The sequence below is a fragment of the Excalfactoria chinensis genome, chromosome Z (genome assembly GCF_039878825.1).
Source record: "Excalfactoria chinensis isolate bCotChi1 chromosome Z, bCotChi1.hap2, whole genome shotgun sequence".
Taxonomy (NCBI): Eukaryota; Metazoa; Chordata; class Aves; order Galliformes; family Phasianidae; genus Excalfactoria; species Excalfactoria chinensis.
In genome coordinates this window covers 73,736,557-73,747,737 of record NC_092857.1, presented here as the reverse complement: position 1 = coordinate 73,747,737, position 11,181 = coordinate 73,736,557, and the positions used below count along the sequence as shown (strand labels likewise).

The 11,181-nt window shown below is 38.9% G+C and overlaps 1 long non-coding RNA gene across 1 annotated transcript in view; it reads right to left on the bottom strand.

The window, feature by feature from the left end:
• Window positions 1-5,640: 5,640 nt before the first annotated feature.
• Window positions 5,641-11,181, bottom strand: part of LOC140264481 (uncharacterized) — a 44,311-nt gene continuing 38,770 nt past the window's right edge. The window contains exon 3 of the long non-coding RNA XR_011906052.1: window positions 5,641-5,833. This is a non-coding gene — a long non-coding RNA (uncharacterized lncRNA). The remainder of the gene's footprint in view (window positions 5,834-11,181) is intronic.

The following is an 11,181-nucleotide window of genomic DNA, read 5'->3' as shown; positions in this document are numbered from 1 at the left end:
GTTAGAATTCTCCCAAAGCCTCAGTAGTTAACCTTGACTTAAGTAGCACGACAGCAGGTCTTCTGGACAGTAGACTCTTTATTCACATGAGAAATGGAAAGACAAATAGAAGCATCAACAGCCAGTGCTTCCAATTTCCTTACAAAGCTATGCTAAACACACAGCCTTGAAAGGATGTTTTGTGTCATTGCCTCATGGTTTCAATTATCAGTCCATGACAGGAGACAAACTTTTCCATACAATTCATATTGATTCATCTCTACCTTATATATTTTCCTATATTCCATTATATTTATTCATTTGAACAAAGAGTATATTTTTTTTCTGAAGCCACTTCTAGGTTTTCAGTTCTTTTGTTCTCAGTGCCTGAAGAGGTATTGACATAAACCAACTGGAACTGGTTGTTGACTACAAACATTTCATATCTGACAACAGAGTATATGCACAGAACCCGGGTTCTGAAGGATTCCTAACTTCTGAATAAATGACTCTGAAAGAAATAAGTACACACAAGGACCAACTAAAAGCCTCCTCAGAAAATGAGACTCACATAGCTTTGGTGTACAGCTAATATGCAATGCTTATTCCAGCACAGCAGTGCATTAGCAAGTAGAGGAAATTAAGAAGTGAGGTAGATAGAGTGGAGACACTTTCATGTTCCATACAAATGTAAGTGCTGTGCTCCATAGAGAAACAGGATTGATTAGGAATATCCTTTAGTTGGAGGGGAAAAAAAAAAAAAAAGTGTTTGAAATATTGAAATGTACAAAAGTGCAATCTTTTCTCACTCATTTAAAGATAAAAAAGTTGGCATATGAAATCAGATTTGTAAAATAACAAAGCCATCAAAAGAATAAGAATCGGCCCTCTGTACAAATAAGCAGAAGCCATCGAGCAAAGAAAGTCACCAGGTCTGTACAGTGTGGGCTGTCCTCCAAAAACAGAGCTCAGAAGAGAAAAGAAGATGTATAATAAAAATGTTTTTGAAGAAAAAAGGCTTGTGAAACTTAGAACTGAATTAAATATATATATATATATATATGAATGTGATTGAAGTATTTTATCAGTTGGAAGGGAAGGGAAGGGAAGGGAAGGGAAGGGAAGGGAAGGGAAGGGAAGGGAAGGGAAGGGAAGGGAAGGGAAGGGAAGGGAAGGGAAGGGAAGGGAAGGGAAGGGAAGGGAAGGGAAGGGAAGGGAAGGGAAGGGAAGGGAAAAAGGGGGACAGAGGAGGCGGGGGAGGGGAGGGACATGAATGCAGATCAGAAAAACAAAGATAGCTTACAGGCATATCTCTTGAATGTCACTGAGACAGTTTCTTCTGGTTATCACAGAAGGCTGCTTAAAGAAAAACAGATAAGTAAATTATTTTGAACTTCTTATTTTTCTATACAGAGTAGATATTAAACATAGCCACAGACCTGATGAGACATTTCAACTTCTCTTTCCTGTTTTTATATTTTTGTAGGTGGCATCAAAACGTGCTTCTGTTTGATTTGGGCACATGGGGGGCAAATGCTGACGTGCACAAACAAAGAAAAAAGTTTTTATCTGCTATATGCAACTGTTCTAGGAAAAGGAGAATGCTAACAAGCATATTCACTGTTCAAGATAGAACTGCCAGGGGTAGAAACAGAGTATATCTTTCTTACCAAGTGAAAATTCTCATTTGGAAAGGGAGGGATAATTTATTTTTGTGGCTTACACTTTGCTCCTGTGTTAGCAAGAGCAGCTTTCATAAATCATGTATTAAGAACTTATTTTGGTGACAAAAACCACCTAATTTCTTATAGACGTGGAAGAGCAGAACACGTAAGCCCCAGTATAAAAGTTCAATATTTCACATCTCTCATCACTGTATTTTCCTACAAAAAGATTAAATTAATGACAACACCCAGTCTAAGACTTTTTTTTTTCTCCCTGCTAGAGAGTTTTTAAATATCCACAAGAGATTATTAATGTATCAGGTGCATTTTCTTCAGCCATATCTGCCACATCCATTAATACTGAAAGGAACTGTCAGTCACAGAAAGAGAGAAAAAACATGTCTGCCCCTGGCAAAACAGTGTTGTTTGGTAATTAGAATTCTGCTTATGCAAGGCTGCAATTGCCCTCAATTCCCTCAACAAGGACCTTTGCAGGGCTTTTGTGCTCAGTGACTCTATTTTGCCGATTATCCTTGTTCGTCATACTCCAAGTAACCAGATGTCCTTTTCCCTATTAGAGAAGAAAATTAATACAACAGAGAGATATTTCTCATCATTTACAAAAGAAATTGGGATAAAATGTCCGTTAAATAAGTAATGTAAGTGAAAGAAATGAAAGAAACCTCCCTGACAAAAGACCAAATATAGGAAGTCTAGCAAACTTCCTGAGCAGGAGGAGCAAGAGCAATTCTATTTATGTTACTCAATTCTGTCTTTCATTTATTTTTCATGAAAAATGGACACAGGAGATTTAGGAAAAAATAAAATAAAATGATTAGTTAAACAAAAATGTTTATTTGCAGGTGGGTTTTGTTCCATTTCAACTTATTTTCATTTAAGTTTGGTTGTTTTCAGTCATCCTTTGACTAATATCAGTGTTACCAAGTTTGGAAACATAATGAGAGGGAGAGAGAAGAAGAAATGCTTACCATGCCTTCTGCTTTCAAGTTCACTGAGGTGACAACTAACCCAGCCAGAGCATGCCAGAAATAGAGTGACAAGCAAAACTAATTTGAGGTGAGAGCTGCTGACGGTAAAACCAACAGCCTAATGTTTAATTTTACAAGGACTCTTCAAGACGAATCGAGAGTTGTGTCACTGTGCTCGTGTTTTTATTATTATTATTATTATTTGCATGAGGCATTATTTTGCATGAAGTGATTGCCTAAGTGCCTGAACTGAACTACATAAAATCACTCTGCCACGGTGTTTGACAATAATAACTGGAATAAACTTTTTGCAGGTAATCTCGAGACAATTAAAAATATACCAGTGATATTAGAATAAGATATTGAGGCAAAGTAGAATGAAAACAACAAGAAAGAAGTGGAGTGGACCAGGGCAGAGATCAGAATTAAACTACACTACAGACAACATTAAAAAGAAAAGTGAAACAGTTCAATCTATGACAGATCTGATTTGTACTGATAACACATGATGTGTTGCTTCAAAACAAAATCTTAACGTGAAATATTTGTTTTGCTTAATGTCAGTGTTTAGAGTATGAGAGCTGAAACTGAAGTAATTTGCTAAACACCCAACTAAATCAGATGCTTTAACTGTCAAAAGCCTGTAATGTTTCAGGTGGTCGTCTCTTATACTTCATTGTTTAATTCAAAAACACTAAAATCAATTAATTAGGCACTGAAATTTAGAACGAAACCACACATGTTCATCACTGTAGTTTATATCTTTTAGCTCTCTGAGATCACAGCACAGTGATATAGAGCAAGACCGACAGTAACACTTCTAGGTATAAGGGCTGCTCCAAAAGTAATGCCTCCTATTTTATTCTTTTGGCCCATGATGTCACAGGTGAATCCTGGTAGGATACACAGCCTTCCACCAATATTCCATCACATACTGTTGCCATGTAGCAGATAGCAGCAGAAGGACAGCCTGTCAAAATGGCATAATAAAATAAACAAGAGAAACAAAGAAATAAATAAAAACTGCTTAGATTTTCATATTGCCAAAACAAAGCCTTCAGTTGGGTTTTCTTACATCAGCTGCCTATATTTGAGAGACAACACTGCATTCTGTCATTATGTTTTTAAGAGTCACCAGTGGCCAGGAAGAAGATGAGGATGCTGAGTTTACAGCCCTGCCCAGCAAGATATGAACTACAATTCAAATCTTCACTTGAAGATGATGATAGAGAGATTTCCTTTGACATGTTAAGAACACTCTCTCATAAAATAATGCCTATAAAAATCTTCTAAGAGGTTTCTAATTATCCGGGGGGTATACTCCAGGAAAGATTAAAAAGTATTCTTCTGTCTGGAAAATAGCAGGCAATTTAATAAGCCAATTTACTGCTGTTCTTCTGCATCTCAAACTGACAGAAATCTGTTTTGAGGTCCTGGCTTGCTATTTTTAAAGCACTGTTGCCTCCTTAAAAAGAAAAACAAAACAAAACAAAACAAAAAATAATAAGACAAAGTTCCTCTGGGTTAAAACTGCACTTCTCTACTTAAAATGGTCGCTTCTTTCCAGCTCAGATCTGCTTCCCAGGATGTTAAAGCCACAGTACACAAAATAAAACCACAGTGTTATGTAGCTCTACAGCCCACGCCTACCAGGAATGCAAGATCTTTTGATTTCTACAGGCTTGTCACATACAGCACAGTTTCGGCCCCAGATGCCCTAAAATAAGGTCAGCTGAAAGCTTCAGGTTATTAGACAAAGCACACAGCTTTTAGTGCCCGAAACGCTCCTGCTACACAACGGCTTTGTGCAATAATGACAGCGCTTTGATTAGCAAGCTTCCCAGTGCAAAACGGAAGCGCGGTAGTCAGCAAAGCAGCATTTGCTGTTTTCATTCCAGCTATGCAGACATGACGAAGTAACGGTCCTGGCAACACGTTAGGAAAACATTAGAAACACTTTAGTAAGCAAATAATTTAATTACAGCCCTCTCCGAGGCACTTTATATTGTGCGACCCCTGACCTTTTATATTGCTGTACCTAAACTCAGCATGGGATTCACACTTCCCATTCCTGTCACGGGATCTCTCCATCTTGTACCATTTAATATAGTGTGCTCCAGGTGTTCTGTGGTGAATGAATAGTTATATTACTACCTGTCAGACACAATCACACTCTATTCATCATCCGCGGCTGGCTGCGTGAAGCCCTGCTTCCAGCAGGCTCCCTCTCCATTTCCTTGTTCAAACGTCTGCAGTGCTTTCGGCCCATCTGTCAAGCCTGTCATTTAGAGGGAAAACAGTATCAGTGCTTTAAATATATGGAGTTCTCTATTGAAACAGTGCTGTGATTGAACTGTCAGCATTCTCAGTATCACAGACAGTAATTCATGATTGGTCAGAGCTCCATTTAGGTTGCTATTACTACACTGACATTGCCAGGTCACACCGAGAGGTTTTTTTTTTCCCCTCAGCAGTTGTGTCTATAAATAGCACAATTAACCTTTCAAGGATTACAGAACGTTCTCAGTTCCCCTCCTCCACGAATTCACTCACGGTCTGTGACATTTATAATAATCAAGGGGGGGAAAAAAAAAATCTCCTGCAAAGGGCATTTCTCTCTCCCAAAGTGTATGTCCTGTGTCAGCAAAGAACAAATGCTGTAATGCCCCTTGTCCTGCCATTCCTGCTCAGCAGGCTTGCCTCAAGTTCCACTGCTCCAGGCTCAAGCCTGATCTGTTCAGCTCTTACGCTTATGTTACTCTATTGCCTTGTGCTGTACACACTTTTTGGATAAAGACTGTAATGTGTCATAAAACCCTGAAATGAAGTAATTCTAAAAGTCATCCTCCCATCATTTCCCCACCCCTCCGCCCCCCCAAAAAAGAAATAGAACAAAAAAGAAAAAACAACACTTTTTTAGTCATATACAGTTGCAAAGGGGTTTTTTTATTTTGTTTTTTTTGTTTTTTTAAATAACCTTTTGGCTTAAGAAAAACATGAAGCGGAGCAATTCTCTGTGGATCAGAGCTCACATACATCTCCTTTCGAAACAGATGACAATGAAGGAACATGGTTTTTCCATACAGCCACGAGATGACTCCATCTGGCGAATGCTAATCTCGGTGTAATTTATGTCACCTATTAGCTGATATATCTCAGGAGCTCAGGGTGGCTGAAGCAGCTTGGCTTTCAGTCGCATCTCTGTAAAACAAAGCAGTGTTGGTAAGCTTACTGAACAGCAGATCAGGTTTTCTCTGTTCCTATCCCTGCACAAGACAGTTCAGCATTGACACAGGTAAACCAGGGCCTAAATTTGGGTTTGCACTCTCACCCACAGTTTATCTTCGCAGCTAGGGCCACGGTCCTGGGACTGGCACATCTCCTCACACTATCTCAGAATCCCACTTTTGGGGGCAGGAGTGGACAGCAAAACAGGACAAGAGGGACTGAGCACTCAGGAGATATAGATAGGTTTAGAGAGAAATCGAAGAGGTTAGCTCAAGTCACCAGGGGAGCAGAGCAGTGTGGGGAAGAAAGATGAGCGCCCCAGCTGCTTCCTTCAAGCTAAGAACAAAGTCCTAATTTGAACACAACTGTGATGTCTCAGTGGACTTGCTGGGTTAAAAGCTTGGGGCTCTAGCCTTGATTACATTTTCAGATGTAGACGTGGTCTTGTCATGATACTTCTCTGGGGAGGTGGTTGGACTTCGATGATTGACGCCAAATATACACAACCAAGCTATCCGACCTAAAGTAATTACTGAGATTTCCAGTGCTCATACCGTGTTAAAACATTTTCAGTGAATCATTTGTAGCACCTCGGTGACGTTGTGCTTAACAACGTTCCTCTGCAGAGTTATAAAAATCCAGTATTTTCTGAAAATCAGCTCAGCTGTGTCACTTATTGGAAAGCCTCACCACCCCCCTCTGAATTCACACTGCATGGAGATTTGAAGAACATAATGCTGCACACACACATGAAACATTAGTGACAGTGGAAGGCTTACACGAGGCTAAATTATTTAGTATCTACATAAGGAAAGGCAGCAGAGAGAAAGGCAAAAAGGTCTTTTTAAGCAATATTATCTTCATACTACAGGCACTGAGTGAAATTAATTATGTAGTTTCAACCAGCCTGTGAATATTTTGGACTCTGAATGTAAAGTACACGGAGGAAATTACTATCTGTGTTGATAGTGGTTTCCTGAATGTCTCTTTTTTAGTCTTCTCCACCATGAATGCAACTGTCACAGCTTATTAGAGATACTGAATAAGTATAATTAAGAAATAATTTCATCTAGTTTCTCCTTTCTTGGAGAGAGTTGCAAAGCAGAGAGACAGAGAACAGAGCCCTTGTTGTTGGTTTTAGCATTTTTAATGAACACTTCAGTATCTGTCTGCCCTCAATCTAAGAGCAAAAGTTTTCACTTATTCTAAGGGCAGAATAAGTGTAGGTCTCATCTCATTAACTGTCACATTACCAGGCAGTATGCTACACCATTCCAGTTTCACTGAGCATTCAGAATTTCTTAATTACATACGATGAAAACAGCCTGCTGGGACTTTTCCTTCCAGATAAATATGGTGGCATAAAGACAGAGGTCATCTTTATGACTCACTCTTGCTTGGCAGCGCATTAACTGAAAATGACAGATGCCTTTTGTTAGTAATAAAAGAAAGTTAAAAAAAGAAAAAAAAATCAACTTAGCATTTGAAAAATGAAATGTTTACAGCTAAGGATAGGAGTCACTTCTGATTTAGTAGACTAACAATACTCTTTCTCCTCCTGTACTTTCTGTGTTGGTGTTAAATGGCACAGTACGTTCCTTATGTGTTATACCACTTCATGTTAATTACAGTGTGCTGACACTGTTTGTCATTGCTAAACCTACTACATTATTTGTGTGCTGAGGTTTCAATAGTTGCTCCTTCCACCAAATATGGAGATCTGCACAAGTTGCCAAGACTGGTCATTGCTCACATCGTTCTCTAAGCCTTCACATTTTGGTTTATTCTTAAACCAAAGATACAAACAAATCTCAGACAATTCAGCCTACATTCTGAAAATGTTACCATATGTGGTCAAAACAGATTATCTTTACTGAAAGTCTACCACACATTCCTTTCAGAAAATACTTATTAGTTTTTTTTCTCCTGTGTATCTTCCTGTACTCAATTCCTAAACAATCTCTTGAAGATTTTAGACATCAAATGCATACATCTAGGCACAACACTATAAGTCACACACAGAGATCCCTACACACAAGACTTTGCTGGCTCTCTTACAATGGGAGGGATTTTTCATCCCCAAGCCCTCCTAGAAGTTCAGACACAAGAGGTATGTGAAGCCTGACCAGCAGTGAAGGATGAGGTAAAGAACTTATTGAGAGCCTCAGCCTTCTCCTTGCCTGTTATAGCCAGTTCTCCTTTCCCATTTATCAGAGGGAGTACATTCTCCTTGGATTTTCTCTTCTGAGAATGCATATGTAGAATCCCTCCTTGTTATTTTTTGTATCCCTTGCCAAATTCAGTCCCACCTCTACCTTGGTTATTTTTACCTCATCTCCATTAGTCTAGGTAGCGTTCCTGTATGCTTCCCACACCACATACATCTGCTTCCACTGCATGTACATTTCTTTATTGTCCTTCAGTTTGACCAGGAGGTTCTTACTCAGCCATGCCAGTTTTTGCAGTTTTTTTGCCTCTTCTTTTTCATTTCTTGTGCTAGCAAATGGAGAGGTCTTGGGCTTTTAACAGAGTGACCTTAGAAAGCTATCAGCACTGCTCCATGCCTTTGTCCCTCAGGACAGTTTCCCAGGGAATCTCATCCTTTGTTTGGGCTTTAGCCCAATTTAATTCACTGAGACCATGATTTAGTAGTCTACTTGGTAGACTGCTTAGTAGACTACTTAGTCTACTTAGAGATTTGTCTCATTTTCTACATGCTTATTTATTATTTCTGTTAAAAATGACAGGAACTTTAAGGTTCGCATGAGGAAAAAGTGCAAGTGGACAGTAAAGACAGAAAGAGACAATCCCAGAAAACTGACAGAAAGTTTTCACAGCTTTCAACAGATTTCCTGGCTTAGTAGGTTCAGACTAAGGGGCCAAGAGAATTTCTCTTAGATGAAAGTTTAAGACAGGTAAAAATGAAATATAAAATTATATAGGAAAATATAAAGGAAGAATAAATGTGATTGGTCTGTGAAGCACAAAAAGAAGACTGTTAATCCAACAGCGCTATGTTGGTATCTTTTACTGCAGATGCAGTAAAAGGTGGAAGCAAGTCCACACTGATTCATTTTTTGGATTGCATGAAGAGGCATCCCAGGTGCTCTCCTTGTGCCTAGACTCCTTCACTCTTTACTCTGTCTAGTCCTGTGAGCTCTCTACATGTTCTCTTAGTCTTGTTAGATCAAGATAGGGCACTTCTTAAAGCCTGAATTAACATTTTCTAACAATGACCTGCCTGGACGCATGGAGCCTGGAGACAAGGTCCACTTAAGAGATAAAGGAATATAAGCAGTTGCAGTATTTGCTTTCTGAATACCACAAGTGTTGCACTGGCATTACAAAGAGTGGTTTGTTTTTTGGAGTTTTTGTTTGTGCTGTTTTTTGTGCGTTTGTTTGTTGTTGTTGTTTTTCTCCTTTTATGCATCAGAGTCTATGAGGAAAAAGGTCAATGATGGTTTGTGTTTATATTCCGCACCATTTAAAATCATTGGGGTATAACAAGGTGCCTGGATGTATTTTATCTGAATATGTTGAAAGTTGCAGCTACCATCCAACTGCTTTTACAGAAGAATTTGTGAGGAAAACCAGAGTTGGCAGCCAGAAAGGACACATGCACAAAGGAAAAAGAGACCACAAGTATCTACAGCTTAAGAAAGCTAAGTGTAGGAGGAAATTCCCTCTGAAACAAGAGATCCAAATAACACGTTTGAAATCAAGATCTGAATAATTAGAGCAAACTGTGTGATTTGAACTGTTTACAGTTTCCATGCAACTGAAAGTCTTTTAGTTACAAAACTGAAGAGAATAAAATATGAGTGTTTATGAAGGCAAACTGGACCAGTTGTGCCTTTCATTTAAAACAAACACCAAAACAATGTTTGCTCAGATCATAAAGAACAGCAAAACAAGACTGTCATGCTGCAAAGAAGAACATTTAACTATTCTTGAAAGTAAACAGGAAGATTTCAAATGCAGCCCTGGATGTAACAGCTTTATTTGGCACTTAAATATAAGAGATGTTCTGAAAGTAATGGCTCCTGCTTTATTGTGTTGGCCCACGACATCAGAGGCGGATGTTGGTGGTGTGACAGCACAGGTTGAACCTTCCCAACATTATTTCATCACATGTTGTTGTGTGACAGATGGCAGCAGAGGGGCATTCTGATGGAATGGTGTCTGACATACAAGCGCAGGTGAAGTGAAAGTGTGAAACTGAACTCCTCCAATGGGGTGAAAAAATAGCACCCATCGATATTCACTGATGCTCGTTTGGAGACCAAAGAGTGGGATGTGAGCACAGTGAGGCAGTGGGTGGTGCATTTCATCTGTGGTGACAGCAACAGTGGTCACCTCCTCTGGTGCAGATTTTTACAAGTGAGTCATGCAAGCTCTTGTTCATCACTGGCAAAGATGCTTAGCTAGTGGTGGTGACTGAGCTGAAAAATGGTGTTTTGTAGCTGAGAATTTGCTCTATCAGTTAGTGTCATTGTGCTCTTTGTGGTGGTTTCCACAGAAATAAACACAAGGTCTTCCTGGAAAGGAGTCAGGTTCTGGTTGATGAAAAACTGAACATGAGCCAGTAGTGTGCACTTGCAGCCTGGAAGTCCAATAGTATCCTGAGTTTTTTACATCAGTAGATAGTTACAGTGCAAGGGAAAATTATATTAACCTAAAGGAATGGATATTCATAGTAAAAATCAAGGGGAAGTTCTTTACTGAGCAAGGGTGAGGTGCTGGAACATGCTGCACAGGGAGGTTGCGGATGCCCTGTCCCTGGAGGTGCTTAAGACCAGGTTAGATGGGGACCTGTGCAATCTGATCTAACACTTGATCTAGTAGCTGGTAGAAGGACGGTTGGAATTGGTGATCTTTGAAGTCCCTTCCAACCCAAAACATTTTGTGATTCAATTCTATCATTCTATGAAAGCATGCAAAGCAAGATTAAATATCAGGAAATAGCCTGTAATTAATGGAAAATAGATCTTGATTTCAACAGTTTGAAATTTCTAACTTGTTTTTTCACGTGTACATTTTTCATATTAATAAGAAGGCCAGCTGATACATTTCAAAATAAGCTTTCATTTATACTCAGGCTTATTTGTAACAAAATAATAATAATTGCAGAAGCCTAAGTAATTCTTATTTGCTCTGAGATTTATCTTCCCTGTAATTTTTTTATTTCTACTGAGTTTGTGATGTTTTTCTCTTATATGAACGGCGAGATTTAATTTTCTTCTTATATCTAATGTGTCAAAAATTGATACGTACTTTAATAAACATACTCTGTCCTGATAAACATCTCAGTATCAACACTT